This window comes from Jaculus jaculus, chromosome 5, assembly GCF_020740685.1.
Source record: "Jaculus jaculus isolate mJacJac1 chromosome 5, mJacJac1.mat.Y.cur, whole genome shotgun sequence".
NCBI classification, from domain to species: domain Eukaryota; kingdom Metazoa; phylum Chordata; class Mammalia; order Rodentia; family Dipodidae; genus Jaculus; species Jaculus jaculus.
The window spans coordinates 55,358,524-55,365,488 of NC_059106.1; positions in this window are offsets into that span (position 1 = coordinate 55,358,524).

A 6,965-nucleotide genomic window follows, 5' to 3' on the forward strand; every position below is an offset into this window, starting at 1 on the left:
CAGCTCTGTAAGACAAAGAGGTCTGAGCCAGCTGACCTCTGATCACCCAAGCTGAGGCACACCTGTCTCCCAGGAAGCAAATCCACGGTAAACATGGAAAGAGGAGGAGGTGTCTTTGGGTTAACATGGGGCAGGATCCCCTGGCAGAAGCCCCAGCACAGTTGGAGACCCCTGGAGACTAAAAGACAGGCCCGGAACAGGGCAGGAGGCCCCACACAATAGCCAAGGCCCCAGAGAAGTCCACCTGTGGAAGCCGGAGGCAGGGGACAAGGGATCGGGACCATGGGCAGCTAGCGTGGACAGACTCCCCTCCCTCCAAGCTCTGGATGAGGATGCAGCCCACCAGGTAGGGATATTATTAGGTCCATCTCACAGGGTGGACACTGAGGGAGGGAGGTGAAGGACCTTGCTTGCTGAGGCCCCACAGCTCGTGTGTGGCAGGACTAGGCAGGACCAAGCTACTGCTCTCCTTGCTGAGAAGCAGACAAGACTATGGCCGGTGTGAAATGGGAGGAAGGTCATGCCGAGTCCCCTCCACAGCAAGGTGAAGCAAGGCAACCACACAGGGTGTCTGGGGGCTTTGAAGTGCTGCTGGGAAGCTCCCATGACCTCAGGGTCATGGCCTAAGGCAGGTCTCTTACTGAGCACCTGCTATGTGAATTAGTTACCTGTGCTTCCAGTCTTTATTATCATCCCATTCTACAGGTAAGGAAACTGAGGCTCAGAGAAATGGAGTCACTAATTCAGTCACACATTTAGCAGGAGCCAAACTTGGGTCCCTGGGTAAGGAAGCCAGGACTTTTGTCAGTGGTTTTCTCTTTCCCTCCCAGGCTCAAATAGTGAATACTGAGCGCAGGTCATTTAACATGTGACCCTCCAGATCCAGGGCATGGACCCAGCAGGCCCTTGGCCCTGTTTGGCCCATCCTCCCAGAACCGGTCAGAGGTTTGTTAGCTTCCGTGGAGGCCTGATCTGTTCCGAGCCCCCAGCCCCCACCCCCGTTCTCCATTGTGAAGACCAGACTCGCCCCTTGCTCGGGGGCAGCTGACTGACAGGTCAGTTCTCTGCTCATGTTCTTGCTCTAGATATTAAATTACTCATAAAATATTTGGCCTATTCCCAGCGCGGCCGCCGCCTCCTCTCTGCGCCTGCCCCTCCCCTCCTGACTGAAGGTCATGCTCTTTCGAGGAGAGGGCCTTGGGGAATAACCCCAACTTTATCTGGGGTGTGGAGGGGGTGGATCTGGAGGCTCCATAAGGAGGCACGGGGGGGGGGGGGGCCTGGGATTTTCCAGGGGAGAAGATCTTCTCTGCACTTCCATTCAGGGACCCCCATATGGGGCCAGAGCTGACTGCTCCTCCAAATGCCAGTGTGCAGGGCACAGAGGGCCCCTCAGGATAAGGCCGGGGTGACCTGGAATAGGTTCCCATTGTCTGAGGAGGAGTGGTCTCTCCTCTCCTCCCTCCCTCCCCCACTCAGTTGCCATGGCAACCACGGTGGTGGCTGGACTCACTCTTGGCCAGGCTACCCAGCATGCTCTGCTCTCACCCAGTTTTCTCCATCGATGCCCCTGGGCAGTGGAGTAGGGGGTGGGACAGATCCTTTCTCGGCTGGCTGAGAGGTTCACATCTAGGGTCATCACATCCAGTCCCCTGTCTTTGGGCAGAGGGTCTTCTGCACATCTCGCAAGATGGGACCTTTTATGAGTGTTTATGAGGGAATGACGTGTTTCTCCCTCGAGTCCCCCCCCCCCAACACACACACCAGAGTTAATGAAGTCAGTTAAACCCTGGGATTAGAAGGTCGGGGTCATGGGTGCAGCCTATGTTTGCCGAGTAACACCCACCCCAACCCTGGCTCCCACCAGCTGTTTCAGAAATGCCTGATGCTGGTCGTCTAGGAGACTGGTAAGTCTGGGTCGGGCCTGGCAACCCATCCCAGTCCCCACGATCACCAGCATGTCCTGCTGCCTGGGTGTTGGGAGCCTCATGTCTTGCCTGTGCAGCCAAGGGCACAGCTTCCTGTGGGACTAACCCCTTAACAGAGCCGAACCCTTCAGAAATTATAAAGAAGCTGTTGTGGATCTGTTGGGGTACCCTGCCATCAGATGGCATCGTCTCTGCCCAGGCACAACTTTCACCTATGTCCCTCCACTACAATCTACAAAATGCCATTGTTTTCTGATTTTCTTCTTCAAGGCAGCATCACCCTATGTAGCTCAGGGTGACCCTGTATGATTCTCCTGCCTCAGCCTCCTGAGCACTAGCATCACAGGCATGTGCCACCCATGTCTACTGAGTTTTTACTTTCTAAAAAAATTTTGTTTATTTTTATTTATTTATTTGAGAGAGACAGACAGAGAGAGAAAGAGGCAGATAGAGAGAGGAAGAGAGAATGGGTGCACCAGAGCCTCCAGCCCCTGCAAACGAACTCCAGATGCATGTGCCCCCTTGTGCATCTGGCTTACATGGGTGCTGGGGAATTGAGCTTCGAACCAGGTTCCTTAAGCTTCACAGGCAAGCACTTAACTGCTAAGCCATCTCTCCAACACCTATTTTTTTTTACTTTCATATTGACATTATGTAGTTATATTCATTCACTTGCAGGCATAGAAGTTACCTGAAGTCACCCATGGTCTGAAAAGATTCATGTTTACCTTGACTCTTTTTTTGGTTGTTTGTGTTGTTTTTTGTTTTTCAAGGAAGGGTCTCTCTCTAGCCCAAGCTGACCTGGAATTCACTAGATAGTCTCAGCTGGCCTCGAACTCATGGCAATCCTTCTACCTCTGCCCCCCGAGTGCTAGGATTAAAGGCGTGCACCACCACGCCCGGCTTTGACTCTTTTAAGAACAAGACATTGGGCTGCAGTGTAGCTCCATGGCAGAGTGCTTGCTGAGCATGCACAAGTGTCGGGATCCCATCCTCCACCCTTCAGAGAGAGGAAGTAAAAGAATGAGGGAGGAAAAAGTTGGAGACAGAAAATTCACTATAGTATATACCAACAACACCACCCTACACACTCAGAGTTTGGAGTGATGTCTGAGGAAAGAGCAGGAGATCAGACTTTTTTATTAATAAATGATTGTTTACCTCTTTTTTTTTTTTTTTTTTTTTTTGGTTTTTCGAGGTAGGATTTCACTCTAGTCCAGGCTGACCTGGAACTCACTCTGTAGTCTCAGGGTGGCCGGGAACTCATGGTGATCCACCTATCTCTGCCTCCCAAGTGCTGGGATTAAAGGCATGCACCACCACACCTGGATGTTTACCTTTTTTAAAAAAAAAAAACGTTATTTATTTGAGAGAGAGGAGCACAGATAGAGAGAGAATGGGCGCATCAGGACCCTTAGCCACTGCAAACGAACTTCAGATGCATTTGTCATTTTGTGCATCTTAACATGGGTCCTGGGGAATTGAACCCAGGTCATTTGGCTTTGCAGGCAAGTGCCTTAACCACTATGCTATGTCTTCAGCCCTGTTTATCTCTTACAATACTTCATGTATAAGTCATGACAGGTGTATTGGGTCTTGGGACTTAGCCCTAGCAGATAAAGGGAATAATACCCAGAGGACTTGATCATCTCCAGGGGAAACAGTCTTCAGACACCCTTGAGAGCCAGCATGCATGAGTTCAACTCCTGGCTTGGTTGTTTACTAGCCATGTGCCCTTGGACAAGTTACTCTCTCTGTGTGTGCCTGATTCTTTATCTGCAAATTGGAGGTGATAGAAATAACCTCCTCCAGAGGGTGGCTTGAGGACTTATTCCGCCGATGCCCATGAAGTGCTTTGAATGGTGCCTGGCACACTGTATGAAGCTCTTTAAAAATGTTGGTTATCAATATTTAAAGACATGCATGAGAGCAATGTTCCAAAAATAATGCGCATTCTTTGCTTCCCAGATATCTCCTTCTCTGTGTGGTCTTTTATCTGGTGTTTCTAATCTGGTGGTTTGTTGCAGGGCAGTGCTGCCAAGCACCATAATCTACCCCAAAGCCTCCTCCAGCACCCTCAGCCCCATATTTCAGCCCGTGTCCTCATGCCGCATCTCCCGAGTGTCCGTGAGATCCATCCCCCCCCCCCCCCCGTCCCACAAGCAGTGACCCCTCGGTCTCACACATGAACTTCTGCCACTACTCTCTGTCGATTATCTGGCTCCCCTTGAAGTCAGTCTCCTCGCTCTAGCCAGAGTGGTTTTTCTACAGTAAAAATACTCCCCTGTTTAAATGCCCTCCGTGGTTCTCTAGTGCCCTTGAGATAAAGTCCAGGCTCTTGAGCTGGGTTTCTTTCCTCCTCTTCCCTCTCTAGTCCCGTCTCTCTCCCCTTTGCTGTCACCCACCCCAGCTGCCTCTTTGCCGGCCTGTCATTACCCTCTGGCACTCTAGAGTTCAGTGGCTGGGCAGGAGCTACTTCCTTGGCCTACCCCCCACCTATCTGCCTAGCTCCTGCTTCTGCTGCCTCCAAGCCATGACTGGAGAGACTTCTCCCACCCCGAGCCCTCACTATGCCAAAGGGAGCTGTCTTGTCCAGCTTGTGGGCCCGAGATGCTCCATGCACATGTCCTGTCTCCCATCTTCTTTCCCCAGGACTTCTCACTTACCCTTCTAGACCTGCTTCCCATGTTACCTCCTCCAGGAGCCTGAGAGGTCATCCCTGCACGGGCCAGGTCACTCTGACGCTGAGGAGGCAAAGGCAGTGGTTGTGAGCCCGACACCTGCAATCCCACGCTGCGCCCCCCCAGGCTCGACAAGACCGCACACACTTAGAGCTTGGGGTGGTGTCTGCGGAAGGAGGGGGGGGGGGGACTAGGGTCTTGGCCTATGCGGCAGATTCTCAACCAAGAGGACTTTGCCCCAATCAAGGGGACTTTTGGCCGTAGCCAGAGACTTTTGAATTTTGTCAGAATAGTTGTGGGGAGGGGGCTACTAAAATCTGGGGTAGAGGCCAAGGACTCAGCAATGCACAGGAAGGCCCCAGAACAAGGAGTCCTGTGGTCCTAATCGTCACCGGTGGGGAGGCCAAGAAGAGCTTGGTGCACACAAGCCTGCCTTGCGTGCACGGAAGCCCCAGGATCCAACTTGACCTTATTTCTGTTTCCCCAGCACCGGCCACACAGCAGGCACTCAGAAGCCACCGTCTGCAGGAACATGTGTGAGGATCTCCTGTCCTTTTTCCACAGCTCCCACCCTCCCTTGCAGCTCCAGCCCAGGGTCCCTTGTCACATGGATGAGTCTAGTTCCTTCTATTTCCTCCTCTTCTCAGAGCCTCCAGGAGCCCAGGCAAGAAGGAGACTGCAATACCTCGTTTTCATGTCAGAGTGAGCTCTGGCTGGCTGTGGGGAATGGGGAAGGAATCCTGACAGCTGTCTAACTTGTGTGGCATAAGACAGGTGAGGATCCCCTCTGGTTTGTGCGGGGTCCTGATGCCAGCACACTCCGAGGTTGACTGGAACCCGGGACTTCAGGCTTTACCCTCCCCCAGCCTGGGTGCTCTGTGCACTGGGTGTCCGGCACACCAGGGCGCCCCTGCCGTCAGCTGTGACCCCTGCGCCCCCAGAGGCGGCTAAACAAATGGCCTTTGTGGTGTGGGCCCTGGCGGTCCATAGGAGCCGCACAAAGGGTGGGAAGAAAGGCCGCCAATCCTCTTAGGGCCTCGCTCCTTTCCCACTGTGGCCCATCTGCTCCCAGGAACCAGTAGAGTCGGCCTAAAACAAGCAAAAGCTTCCCAGCAATGAAAGCAGGACCGGGCAGCCCAGATCCCCACAGCAAACACAGGCCTGGCCTGGGGCCTGGGAGGGGGCAGGGCTGATCCCCGGGAGACCACGGTTAAAAGTGCCGCCCCCGGGGAGAGGAACCCAGGGCTAATCCTTGCCTGCCCTGCCTCTCCTTCCCACACCCTTCCTGGGACCGGGCTGGAGGAGGGGCCCCCGATCAAAGGTTCCCTCCTGGCCCGTGCCAGGCACTCCATGGGGCCCTTCAGTTGCACCCCTCTTCCTGGAAGCACTCTGTTTTACACATGGGCTCAGCGAGGTTCAGTCCCCGTCTGAGGTCACCCAGCTGCTCGCCACCTGGCAGAGCTGGGATCTGAGCTCGGAGCTCAGTGGAAATTCCTTCACCCTGGGAGCTAGCTGCAGTTTGCTGAGCCTCTCCGAGCAGGGGCTCTGCAGCCGCTTCTGCTTCCCACAGCAAGCCTTGTTGGTGGAGGAAACTGAGGCTGGTGGGCAGAAGATGAAGGGCCCCAAAGTCACAGCCTCCAGAAAGCCTTGGCTCTACTGGCACCCCCACATTCTGGTCACAGCTCTGTATATGCGTGAGCAACATGGCTGTGGGTCCTCAGGCTGACCACTTCACCCGCAAGTACTTCCCTTACCTCCTCTGTAAAGTGAGCAGCTGAAAAGGGCGCAGTTTTGAGGTTTGACAAGATGGCTCGTTATAGACTTTCACTCCAGGCCTGGCACCCAGGAGGTGCTCAATAACGGCAGCTGGTTAGTATTAAACAGCCCAGAGAGGACAGACCCAGAGCGGGAGGAGACCGGCACAGTGCATTTCTGTCCAAGTGGCTGGACCCCCAAGCCCCCATTTTCCCCATAGTTTGAATTGCCCTGGCAGAATTTAGAAAAAGGCGAGAGAGGAGAGGAAGGTTCCAGAATGAGGAGAAATTGCAACAGCTGCAGCCCAGCCTGAGTCCCTCCCCAACCCCACTCACAGAAGGCCCAGGGCTGGGGGCAGCGAGGTCCAGGATGTCAAAGCCAGATGTTGCCTCCTACACATGCATGCACACATGCGCGCGTGCACACACACATGCACACACATGCACACAGGGCCCCAACTCTGATCATTTACAGATCAAAAAACTGAGGTTCAGGATGGGATCAGTATTCACTGAGATCACTGAGCTCCTGAGCACAGCCTCTAACCCCAGTCATCTGCTGTCTTCCTTCTAGTCCTGAACCCTCGAGGCCTCTCTCCAGT